Below are 13,567 nucleotides of genomic sequence, written 5' to 3'. Positions count from 1 at the left end.
AAGAGGGGGAAAGGTTATCCCTGCATAGCCACATGACAGCACTTCTTGTGGTGTGTAGCCAAATGTCTGGGGTAGATGAGTGCTCAATACATGTTCTCTCAAGGAGAGTGGCACCAGAATACATGAACTCAAATTTCTAAAGAGGATGTTTCAAAATTAAACAATAATTAGACATTACTCATTTGACACTGAATTACCTTTCTGCCTAGGGATATCTTCTTAGTATCCAACCAAATTGCCAACTCCACTCTTGAGAAAATTCCTTTGTTGAAATACGGTTGCTTTTAAGTGGTATCTGGTCATGTTATGACCTGCATTGTTTATTATTATTTTTGATTATTATGATTATGTATGATTATTTATGATATTTTTATATTCTCGGTTGTTCTTAAGCTGAAACGGGATCAAAAAGTAACAGGAGCCAACAAAGCTTTGTAGATTATTTTAATTTCCCTCCTAATGAAAAGTAGCAAACCTGTCTCTTTCTAACTGGGAAGTATCACAGTTTGACTGCTTTACCAAAACTTATATTGAAGTTTAATTCCTTTGTGGGATATTAATAAATAGAACTTAAATTAGTGGTTGGCAGTGAGGGTTCTGCCTTCATAAATGAATTAGTCCATTCATAGATTAATGTGTTAGTGGATTTTCTCTAGAATAAATCTGTTATAAGAACCAATTTGACTCTATCAATCAGAGTCTCTAAGAAGATGCTTTACCAAGTATAACCCTTGACCATAGACCTCCTAGATTCTACAAAGGTGATTTGAAAAAAAAGTATATGTGCACATATGCATTACATATATGAATGTATACACATATAATAGATATGCTCCCTAGTCAGTTTTACTCCATTATAGCAGCATAAAAGGAGCAAAGAGAATAAGTTACTTGCTCACAACCCATACCAGAAGGGGCGTCCCTTGATCTCCAATGAGAACTCTGGTTAACATCAGAAAATCTTGTAATAACCTTGTACCGTGACACTATAGGGCCTATCCAAACAATTCCAAAGCTGGAGAAACTGGAAGACTGAAGAATTTATTTAACAATGCACAGCAACATAGTAGCATAGCTTAGGTGAAGGAAGGCTTGGGTGTCCTGATTCCCTGCCAAGATGCTGATCCCAGACTCTACTCTGTCAACATTGTTGGCAGATTTGGTAAGACAATTGGGAATTCTTAGAGGGAGGAATTATTTACAAGAGAGTTTTTTCCCACATTAAAAAATGAGAAAAAAAAACATTACAATGGAGGAATTTGGGTCTCTGTATGATAATATGTTAGGTAGTTTGAAAATGGAATGATTAAATGAGGGTATAACTAATTTAGGTGGGACTTATGTAATGTCAATTGTAAGCATGATCAGCATTATCACTTTTGTTTTATCACTATAAAAGCTGGTTAATCTGAGTGTTAAGATACAAGTTTTAGGAATACTTAATAAAACAGATCATAGAGTTATTCAAATCCAAACAGACAAATTTAATGGAGAATCAATTTCAGCCTTGCATTATAAGAATAGAAAGGAACAGCCTAAGGTTCTCAAACAACCAACCTTAACATATCCAGTAACCTTACAGGAACTGCCAAATTAGAGACTCTGTAAGAGCTGAATGAACTCCTATGCCAATGTCAGATTTAAGGAGATTCAAGAAAGCAATAGTCTCATACGGCATGCATTTACCTTTCATGAAGCAAAATGCCTGTATATCCAATGCGCCTAGAACAAGGCCATGAATATCCATTATGCCTAGGACAAGGCCATGAATATCCAATATGCCTAGAACAAGGCCATGAATATCCTAGGACAAGGCCATGAATATCCAATATGTCTGGAGCCTTGACACAAAGGAGAAGTTGATGTAGTTGTGCACACAAGGAGAATGCTTTGAGGTGATGAAGAAAATCAAACTGATATACCTTAACCCAAGGAACATCAAAAGATTACCAGTAAGCCACCCGAAGCTAGAAGAATGACACAGAATGGATTATCCCTGACAGCCTCAGACAGCTAACTTTCCTGACACCTGGTTTTGGAGAGAACACAGCATCTAAAGAGAATCTGAGGAGCACCTTCTTCAGCTCCAAAGAAGCAATTGCACAGCCTGGAGAGATTGCTCAGTGGTTAAAGTGCTCACTGCTTTTCCAGAGGACCCAACTTCATCACCCAGGACTCAAATAGGACAACTTACAATCATCTAGTAACTCCAACTCCAGGGCATCTAACACCCTCTTCTTGCCTCCTTGGATTCCTATATACACATGCACAAACACACAAATAGACAAGCAGATGTATCCACACACACTTAAAAATAAATCTAAAAGTTGAAGCAGAGACAACCCACACATCTCAAGATTCATAGACAAAGCTATCCCACAGGGTCAGGCATGGAGTAGATATGCAATGGTCATTCATTTGGGAAAGAAATGAACTTCAAAGTAGCCCAGTACTGCTAAAGGAGAAAAAGAGAGACAATGCTAGATAACCTTCCCTTAGCATCTCCTTTCTACAAAGCACAGACCATTCACTGCATCCTACTTCCATTTTGATGCATAGACACATTGTGGAGAACCCCACCTTTCATATAGAGTCCTCGGGAGGGCCTACTGAAGAGAAGACTGCCTGGGGAAGAAACAAAAAGAAGACACAAGGAGTGAGATACACAGGTACATGGAATTAGTTGTCACAGGCACGAAACGCTCAAGAGACCCTGGAGAGTGACTGACATTTGCTAGTTTTACATATGGCAGCTTTGTTTAAGCCTCACCTTCTACTGCTGTAGGCAAAGACCCGCTTTCATAACATAAGCTCACAATTACTTCGTTCACATAATTCAGTTGAATTTATTAAGCATGCTAAATCGAACTGAGGGATGAGCCGAAACTTTGCTCTTCTTAAGAGCACACCACCTAACTGGGGACTTCTTAGAGTCTTTATTAAAAGTTCTCACATGATCCAGATGTCTTCCCAGGTGTAGTTGACCCATGTTTTCATGTTGAAGCCTCCAAGAGAAGTGGTTTCTAATAACAATCTATGTCCACTCAATCTTTTGTCCAGTTCATTCTCTATACTGTAGCTATGATGGCAGTTCCAAAATCAAAACTATATGTATCACTGCTCTCCTCAAAAGCCTCCAATGATGATGGTCCTCAATTCAAGATGGTGACATTATCTGGGTGTCAAATTCCATGTAAATGCACACAAAAAAGAAAATATTTATCAATCATAAGTTAGACTTCAAGTAACCTGAATCTTTGAAAGTCTCTATATATTGGTATTACTCTCAAGATAAAAATCTACATTCATGGGTTACGGTGTTAATGATCGATTCTCAGTCTAGTTTCAAAGCCCAACCTTAAAATCAAGTGTGAAATGAGTAACCTTAGTCTAGTCATAGAAATTGTCTGTATTCTCTCTCCTTATTTGTGAAAATCGGACAGTAGGTCATGGCTGCCTCTTCTCGTGGTCCTGAAAGTTAACTGAACTAACTCCTGTAAGCCCAGATCCTGACATCCTACAAGCACTGACTGCCTGAAAACTGTAACTTAACAAGCTATGTGGAGCTTTTCACCCACCACGAGTCCTCTTGTTATTTTGCTGGTTTGTATCAGCTACTATCTCAGCAAAGTATCAGAAACTGTGTGGTTTGGATGAGAAGGTGTCTTTTTTTAAAAAATATTTATTTATTATGCATACAATATTCTGTCTGTGTGTATGCCTGCAGGCCAAAAGAGGGCACCAGACCTCATTACAGATGGTTGTGAGCCACCATGTGGTTGCTGGGAATTGAACTCAGGACCTTTGGAAGAGCAGGCAATGCTCCTAACCACTGAGCCATCTCTCCAGCCCCCAAGAAGGTGTCATATCCCACAGTCTGAGTCTGAAATTGTGGTGTTATGAGGACAGACTGGTTCTAGAGGCCGAGGAGGAGAATTTATCTTGTTCTGTGGGCTCTCTTCCTGGCTTCTATGGTTTGTTGGCAGTGTTGGTATTCCTTGGAATGCAGACAATCCTTTCCATCTTGTCCTCCCACTTGTACGGGACTCTGCCTCTGTACTTGTCCACATCCAGATCTGGCCCCGTCTAAGGACACCAGTTATTTTGAACAGGAAGCTTACCCTATGCCCTCATTTTTACTAATTATATATGCAACGACCTATTGACAATTAAGGTCACATTCTGATTGGGGGTGAGGAGCAAAACAACTCCACCTGAACAGGCTTTGACACGTTTTCTTACCTCTCATCTCTGCCCTCGATGTCTCTTACCAGCCTCCGGTAACCCACAAACTTGTTTGACGAATGAATTCCTACTTGATTCTCATTCAGTGACATCTTACTTTCTAAGTGTGTGCTAGCATTCTGCCAGCTCATCACTTCTGATCCGAGGCCTTGCTCCTGTCCTCCCTGTGCCCCCATCATCACAGCTCTTATTATACCTGTCCTCCGTGGAAGACTTCAGACTCCTGGTGGTCCTGGCTACATGTCACCTGTTTCAGAACCTGAACGGATCCTGAGCAAATGACCTCTTGATGAATGTTTATGCCCCATCTGATTTTTCAGATATTACTTATCTTGTGGCTGTGCAGCTATTCATAAGGTAAAAGGAGGGAAGAACTAGGAAAGTTTTTAAGTTTTATACTGCTTAAAGTTGAGTTCAGAGATGAGACGCTGCGCTGGTTGTTTCAAATGAAAGGCTCTTAATGCAAAGAACGTGCTGCGCAGTTATCAGAAGGTTGTCAGACAAAAGGCTGAGAAGGTCGTGTGTGAGTAACTTCCGGAAGACGCTACCACCAGCAAGAATGAGAGAACAGAAGGGAAATGGAGAGGCTGCCAGAGAGATGCCGTGCATAGGAAGTTCACGTTTGGGTAACAGTTAGGGCCCAGAAAGAGGAAGAATCATCTGACTAAAGCTTGGACTTCAGAGCAGGGGAACAGCTCGTCCAGGGGTGCTGAAAGGAGCTGGAGGCTAAGCAGCAACTGTCCTTCCCTGCCAGCATGGTCATCAAGCTATCCAGCAGGAAATGCTCAGAAATAGAGTTTGCAGATCTCAGCACCAGCATCACAGGAGTCAGAGAGTCGCTGAAAGACAGCAGCTCTAATGTGCACGAGCAGCAAAAGTCCGAAGTCTGACCGAGAGGTGTGTGGACCACTAGGGAATAGGGGTCAGTCCTTAAAATAGGTTTCTACTGATGGCTGTCACATGCCAACCATATCCTTCCACCAAACATTTTATTCTTCTGAGAGTCAGGTTCACTATCCTTGGCAGGAAGAAGGACCAAGATGACTTGAGGGCCTTTCCTAATATGCACAGGTTTGGAGTGAAAACGCCAGGGAAATTTTGGATGATACTAACACCTTCAAATCTACAGGAGTCTGCCTCTGGATTTCACTGTCATGTGCGTGAAGAGAGCACTTCCTGTCTCTGGTTCTGTGGCTTTTGTCACTGTGACTCAATAAAGGAAGGAAGCTGGCCCTGTGTTTCTCCATCACAGAGACTCTTGATCAAACTGATTCCAGAATGAGCCACTGCATGGAATGTTTAGCTGCAAACTTCGAGAAGTAAAGGGAGAAGTTACCGAAGTTGCAGCAGGGGAGCAGAGGTCAGGGAGAAGGGACCAAGTTGGAAGATGACTGAGAGTTGATTTTTTTTATGTGCAGAAGGCCTAGGGTTTATGTGCACCTGTTTGAGGCAGTGTTGTCTCCACCTCCCTGTCTCCCTGATTCCCATGATGCAGTTGGGAATTGAGGAAATGGGGAGACTCAGTTCACATCTCAGTTTGGCCTGACATTAGCGGGGAGACCGAAAGTGGTCTGTATCCTTACGTGCAGTTCTGCCTGTCTCTCTAGACAACAAAGATCAACAGAGCTAATACAGGCAGGTGTGCTGTCTCCCATCAGGCACTACTTACAAAATAACAGTTTGTTGTTGAATATTCTTGTCTCTTTTAGGCCCAAAACTTGCTATGCAGTTCAGGCCTGTATTGAATTTGCAAACCTCTGGCCTTTGCACCAAAATTCTGGAATTCTAAACACAAACCCCCATGCCCAGAAGAGGAATCTTTTTATGAACATTCAGTAACATACAATATGTGACGATGTCATAATGGAACACATTATTTCATACATAAACTAAAAAAGAATTAACTGAAATACACTCATAAAATGCATGAAATATACTTAAAATGCTTATGTGTCTGTATGTTTTACCTCAATAAGACAATTGCTGGAATGTGAAAGTGAAGGGTGATTTGAACTTACTTTAATTGATGAGTTGAGAGAGATACCAAGAGATAAGACGTGACCTACTTAGATAGTGAACCCAGTAGTGTGAAAAAAATAGCACAAACAGAGTCAAGTGTTCCCGGTTAACATCCACGGCTGCAGATAAGCAGGTATCTCCTCTGCTTGAACTCTAGCTTCTTGAAAGGAAAGCATGTTTACTGGAGAAAAGGGTAGGGAAAGGCAAAAATGAAAATTTTAAATATCCAGGTTTTCAGCCTACACACAGAAAAAATAAAGATGACCTGTCAATTTGAAGTGTCATGTAAATGTGTGTATGCATGTGCGTGTGCATGCATGTGTGTGTGTGTGTGTGTGTGTGTGTGTATGAGTGCATGGTACAAGTGTGAATTTGCACACCCCTGCACGTGTAGACACCAAAGGAAGATATCGGCTACTCCGCCTCACTCCCTTGAGACAAATTCTCTCACTAGACTTACGCTCGCCATGTTTTGTAACTAGTTGGCAGCGAGCAAGTCCCACCGACTCTCGTGTTCCCACCCTCCTACAACTCTGGGGTTACAACTGCATACAGCTACACCAGACTATTTTATGTGAGTGTTGGGGATTTGAACTCCAGCCCTGGTTACAGCAAATGCTCTAACCACTGAGCAATTTCCCTGGTCTGAAGTTGAGTATTCTTACAAGCAAATATGGATAGCAAGGTCAGAACCTTCAGAAATCAAGGAAGCTAACACTAAAGAAATGGCACAGTGGAAGGAATCTCTGTTGGTGTGTTGACAGATGACAGCTGAAAACCATAAGAACTTATTGGAGAAGACTGGTCAACTCAAGACCATGTGTTGCAATGGAGGGAACTCTCCTATGTTACTCTAACTTCTTATTTTTACATTTCTGATATGACTGGTTCGCTGATGATTTTATGAGAAGCTAAACTGCTAAAAGTATATGTGCATCTCCAACTTTAACTGTCGGAAGTTGATTAATTCTTTCAACTCTGCAGGCTAAATCAAAAACAACATCTGCGGGCCAGATGCAGTCTGCGAATGCCAGGCACTGCTACAGACAGTGAGGGTAGGGTTGAATTCATTGAAGTCCCCGTACCGATAAAAAACAGGAGCACACTGTGCAGTTGGGAAAATTCCTGAGGCAGCTAGCATAAAGAAGGGCCGGTGTGGGCAAAGGCTAGAAGTGATGGAAAATTCAGCTGCAGTAATGATAAAAACAAGCAACCAAAACCTCACTGCAGTGACAGGGGCAATTCTGATGAAGAGGGGGCTCAAGGCACTGAGGAAGTGATGCAGAGGGAACCAAGAACTTAAAAGAAGTGACCCCAGAGCAGTTTTGTCTTGTAGCCCTGGGAACCCACTGTTTAAATATGAGGAAGGAAATGCGCCTTGTTTGACAACAGACAGCTTGTAGAGGAAGCGGGACTTGATGTTGGAAAAAGACTGAATAAGGCGTTGGCTGTGAGCCTTGAGGGTGATGATGGTCATGAGGAAACACCATGCAGGGCTGATCAGCCTCAATGACAGGGCCCTGGAGGGAAAGCAAATGATCACAATCCTAGTCCTACAATCCTTAAAGCAGTGGTTCGGCCCTTTAATACAGTTCCTCAATAACCATGAAATTATTTTGTTGCTGCTTCATAACTATAATTTTACTACTGTTATAGGTCATAATGTGAATATCTGATATGTGAACTACCTGATAAGCGACCCCCGTGGGGCTCAAGACTCACGTGTTGACTCAAGGGACTGGGAACGCTCAGAATGGAGAAGAAAAGTCACGGGGCAATGGAGACTGCCTCTCACAGCAATGACTTCAGTGTCAGCATGCACAGAGCTCTAGCGGCGATGGCCTTCAGCAAGAGCAAAGAAAAATCGGTGCTGTCTCTCCGAGGCCCTGAAGTCTTTTGGGAAAAGCTACAAGCAGAAAAGTCTCACGAATAAAATCAAAGGTATAGAATTGTGATGTGCACTGAGATAGCAAGGAGCTCAGTCGTGGATGGAGGGGAGGGAGACTGGCTTCCAGAGGAAGCGATAACTGAGCTCAAAACCAAGAAATGAGTAAGCATGGGCTGTTACATGGGGGAGAAGAAAGTTTTTGAACACCAGGAAGAACGTGTGCAAACACTAACTTCCAAGAAGGACCAAGAAGGGCCACCACGGCTGGAGCCAGGCTTCCTACCACCTCTCTCTTTGTGTCCACCTCGGAGGCCCCTTTGCTGAAGTACAATGGACCCTACTGATGGAGGTGATCCTTCAGGGAATCTTTGAGGGAGAGTGATCTGCAGCCCTGTCTATCTGCTGGATGGTCAAAAAGTACCCACCAGCAAGTTGCATGCAAAGATAACATACCTACACACTCAGCATAGAAAATTGGTCCCCAGAACCATGCCAGGCAGCCCCAGCTCTCTTCTAGAAGCTTCCTCGTTGTTTTTGTCATCATCATTTTCATTTCCTGGTTTCGTCTTACATCCTTCCTCCTCGCGTTCTTAAAGGAAAAAAAAACCTAACAATTTCTAATTTTACTTCTTTGCTGTTCTGTAAATCCCCTTCCTGCCCTCATGCTAGGGTAAAATGGCTAGGTATTAGAAATGTGAGTATATTCCAGAACACAGAACTCTGTGGAAGCACAACCTGACAGATGGGTACTATTGCACAAATCAAAAGGACATTATCCTTGTCTCTCCTGCCTCAGCTGTCTCCTCCCCCAGTCCCTAGCCCCACCTCTTAAACCTAAACTATTAGCTACTCGAAGAAGCACCAAATCCTGACCCTTGCTAAATCTGGCACAGGGCTCCTGGTCACATTCCCGTGGAATGGTCTCTCTTAGCTTGTCATCTACATTCTTCCCGATTGCACTTTCTGTGGCCTGAGCTACCTCCTTTTGTGGTTTATTTAGACCTGAGACTCTTCATCTCAGCATCCAGAGACTTCCAGTCCACACAGTCCAACTCTCCTGTTTCATTTTCGCTTCTCACTTACAGGGGCAAGATCACCTCAAGGAATATTTGCTGTTTCTCAAGCAGAGATGCAAGGTTCCCACTTCTGTACCTTGATCTGTTTGCTGGGTCATCCTCTCCTTCCTTGTCTAACCACCAGCATCCCAGGGGGCTTTCCAACCCAGCTCCATGGCAACCAGTTGAATGAAGAGTTCTTGCGTGTGTATGTATGAGTGTGGGCATGCTTAAATTTGAGTGTGCCATCCAGAGGCTGTTATCTCCAGTCACTTCCCACCTTATGTTTAGAGACCAGTGTCTCTCAGTGATCCTGGAACTGACCAGCTCAGCTAGGCTGGACAGTGCACTCCAGAGAGCCTCCTCTCGGCACCTCCCGAACACTTGAATTGCAGCTATAAACTGGTGGAGTTTACGTGCATGATGCTGAGCATCCAAACACAGGTCCTCATGACTGTGCAACAGTGCTTTCCTGACTGAGCCCTCTCCCCAAAGCCTGAATGAACGTTTTCAGGATGTTTTCTCCTCTTTCTTGACACATCTAGCAAAAGCAGCCTCTGTTGAGTGCAAATCCCTTCCCACACTTCTTCCATTGTCTTTACAACAGATTGTCTTTTCATAATCATTCTTAGTACTACATGGCTGTAAATTTTTGATGTGCATGCAATAGCATGAAGAATGACCACTAGAGCTGACAATAGATTCAGGCTTAGTAGAGGAAGTGCTATCAGATTGAACAAAGTAAACATTGAATCACTTTTTTTTCTCATACTACAATGAGGACAAGTTCCTGAGTCACTCCCCATATATCTAGTGCATTCTTTTAGTTTTAAAAAAAGATTTATTTATTTATTAATTATGTATACAGGGTTCTTCCTGCATGTATCCCTGCAGGCCAGAAGAGGGCACCAGATCTCATTACAGATGGCTGTGAGCCACCATGTGGTTGCTGGGAATTGAACTCAGGACCTCTGAAAGAGCAGTCAGTGCTCTTAACCTCTGAGCCATCTCTCCAGCCTTCTAGTGCATTCTTTAATGTCTGCATATCACAATATAGTATATGGTTTTCTTCTCATTTGTTTAGCTATTTACTCTCCTGAACAATTAGGGCTAAAGAATATTTCTTTACTGGAGTAGCTTTCACATCTCACATTTAAGAAAGAGCTTTGTAACAACGCAATTCTAGATGAAAGAATATGTACACTTGAATAAATTCTACCTAATCACTTTCTGAACAGCCACACCGATTCATTTTCTTTTTTAAAACTTCCATTAGTCTCTGGCTGGAGTCCTCGTGTTACCTAATACTCGCTCTTCTTAAGAGTCTAAGGTGAGGCAGTGACCTAAGATAGCTCCCAACTGCCCATCAAATCAAGTTTGTAGGTGTGTCATGGTATTTACCACATTATGCAGGGGTCAAGTGTATATACTAATTGCCAATCTGAACCGGGGACCTTGCCTCCTTCTTCATTTCCTTGCAGTGGTTAGCCTGTAAGGTACTCTAAGAGTGTCAAGGTCTGGGGGAGGGGTATCCATGCACCTGCATGTCATGTACTTATCTTCTTTAGCCATGTCCCTGTATTGGGATATTGTGAATATAAATGGTATGACCAGCACACTGGGGGATGACCCTACCATTAGACAAGTGTGATTGTGAATCAGTGTGTAGAACAATGCCAAAGCCTACAGATGAGGTTTCTAACTCAGTCAGTGAGTCTTCCTAGAGAAAACCGAATGAGCACCTGTGCTTGCATGTGTGCATGTGTGCATTCTGGGAGTGGGGGTGAGAGCTCAGGAGGTGAGCATAAAGGGAAGTGAGGTGAATGAAGAAAATTGGGGAAGGGGCTTGAGCAAAGTCCACAGGCTCATGGCCAACAACTTCCAAGCTCTACTATCTTGCCTTTCTTTTTAGAAATCATGAATGGGGCGCTTGGCTCAAAATCTTGGTTATTTGTCCTTGTTCCCATAAGTGATTGGAAGCTACTGCCTCTTAGCTCCAGTGGCGTAGCAAAGCTCAAATATGAGACCCTGGCAACAGGACGCTTCTTCCGCAGCAGGCAGAGTGTACAGCCTTGTTCTTGATTTAGACAGTTGGGGATGAGTCCTATGACAGTGATGGAGACGGGCTTGTGATCAGATGGAGGCCGTTTGAAGCCCTTCTTCTAGTACTTCCTGTACAACCTGGGGCAGACTGTCCTGTGTCTTTAAACCTCCACGCTCTAGTCCATGAGTGGGAATAGTTTTGCCTCTCTTATAAGGTTGTACAGAAATAGGAATAAACCCCAAGATGATGAAGGAAAATAACACAAAGGTGCTCAAGTCCAGTTCCTGGTATGTAACATACATGATGATGAATAATAACAAAAAGTATGCTTCTTATTTTCAGAGTCCATAGCAAGTACCAATTGTCTAGGATGTACCAGAAACTGATCTCAAGGTCACTTGATTTGACCTTATCACTTTCTGTGTCTGGAAACAGGCCAGGTGAGGGACTGTTATATAGTACAAGGAAGTGCCAGGACTGGTTTCTCCGTGTTTCCTGCCCACAGTCAGTAGACACAGTTGGAACACCTTGACCTCTCCTTGCCTGTCATGATTTGAATGAGAAATGTCTTCCATGGCTTAGGTATTTGAACACTTGACTCACACTTGGTAGTAGTGTTTAGGGAAGGTTTCAGAGGAACAGCCCTGCAGAAGAAAGTACATCACCAGGGCAGGGTTTGAGAGTTTAATCTCTCTGCTCCAGGCCTAGGACTGAGATGTGAACGCTCAGCTTCATGCTTCCCTTGCCATGCCAGCTACCCGCTGCCATGATGGACTCTTATAACTCGGGAATGGCCAGCCAAGATAACCCTTTTGTACCATAAGTTGCCTTTGGTGATGGTGTTATACCACAGCAACAGAAAGTAGCTGAGACAATGACCCAGGAAGTTACTTTCCTTCTGTTCCCCAGCAGAAGACTCTGCTTCGGAGACAGACCACCGTGTTTTCTTCCTAAAGTGTCCTCTCTTCCTCTGTCCTTTCCCATAATCAGCTTCATCCCCTGTGGTTTCCTCATCAGCCCTGCTTCCTCCCGCCTCTCCTCTGACAGATACGGCTTGATCACCGCAGCCCCTTTGTCTCTTCCTTTCAAAGTCCACAAGACCCCGCATCTCCTTGCCTTAGGCCACAACACCAGGCAGTTCGCATATCGGAGTCCTTCAGTTTAATTTACACGGCCCATTTCTTCTTCTCTGTAACATGTTTTCTGAGTTCTGTCGATAATAGACCTTTCCACGGAGGCTCTGGGTTTAATATCAGTAATTAATGTAGCATAAATTATCTGCCAAGTTAATCCTGGCCACATCACAGATACTGACTTGCTTCTCGTTGTAACCCAGGAGGTCATGAGATAGCAACAGCTCCACTTATAGATAAAGAAAGTGCAACACAGGGAGATTAAGTAACTGGTTCAGGGTTTTTCCACTAACAATTGGAGGAAGCAGTTGGCTCCAGGGCTGTTCCAGGCTGCTCCAAGCATCAGGCTCTGCCTGCTTCTTTGCTTCTCTCCACTCTAGGCTGCTCTTCCTTCACAAAGACTATCGCAAAACTGGCAAACAAATTCTCACCCTGAATGCAGCTGCCAGCCGATCTAATGCAAAACCTTTCTCAAGGCCACTATAGATAACTTGGTGTATAGACAGGATCCTTTCCCTGTTGGACCCATTTATTTTTTTCATTTAAAGAACTGGCCGTAAGGAAATGAATAGTATTTCCTGAAATAGAATCTATACCAGAAAACTCACGATGATGATGATGATGATGATGATGATGATGATGATGATGATGATGATGATGATATGACTTCAGAGACAACAAAGACAATAAACATTTCTTTTGGAAACACTGTTCTAAGGTATTAAATGCTTTGTCTCATTTGACCATGGAAATCATCTGAGAACATCACTATTCACAGAACACTTCTGTGGTAATGAAGCACCTACATGCATCTCTCCAGATCTACTTATCTTTGAGTCATTGTATTTTTAGCTTCCATTTTGATGTCTAACCAATACCTCAAGTTCGTTGCCGTCCCAACTGAATTCTTCACTCCTTCCGCTCCTCATCCACACCAGGCTTCTGCTCGTTTCAGACCCTGTTTGGTAATGACCCTCCACATCCTTGGTCCATGCATGTACCCCCAGCTAAACCCAATTAACACTCACTGGGTTGTCCTGCTGCAAATCTCCTGATTCTCTCCCTCCTTGTCCAAGCCTAGGGCTTCATGCATGCTTTGTAGTCCCTCGGCAACCATAACAAACAGTTCATCTTCATCTTACATTTTAACATTCTGAAGCCCTGAAGGCTAAATCATGCTGTG

Source organism: Microtus ochrogaster, chromosome 18, assembly GCF_000317375.1.
Source record: "Microtus ochrogaster isolate Prairie Vole_2 chromosome 18, MicOch1.0, whole genome shotgun sequence".
Lineage (NCBI taxonomy): Eukaryota > Metazoa > Chordata > Mammalia > Rodentia > Cricetidae > Microtus > Microtus ochrogaster.
This window is presented reverse-complemented; position numbering follows the sequence as displayed.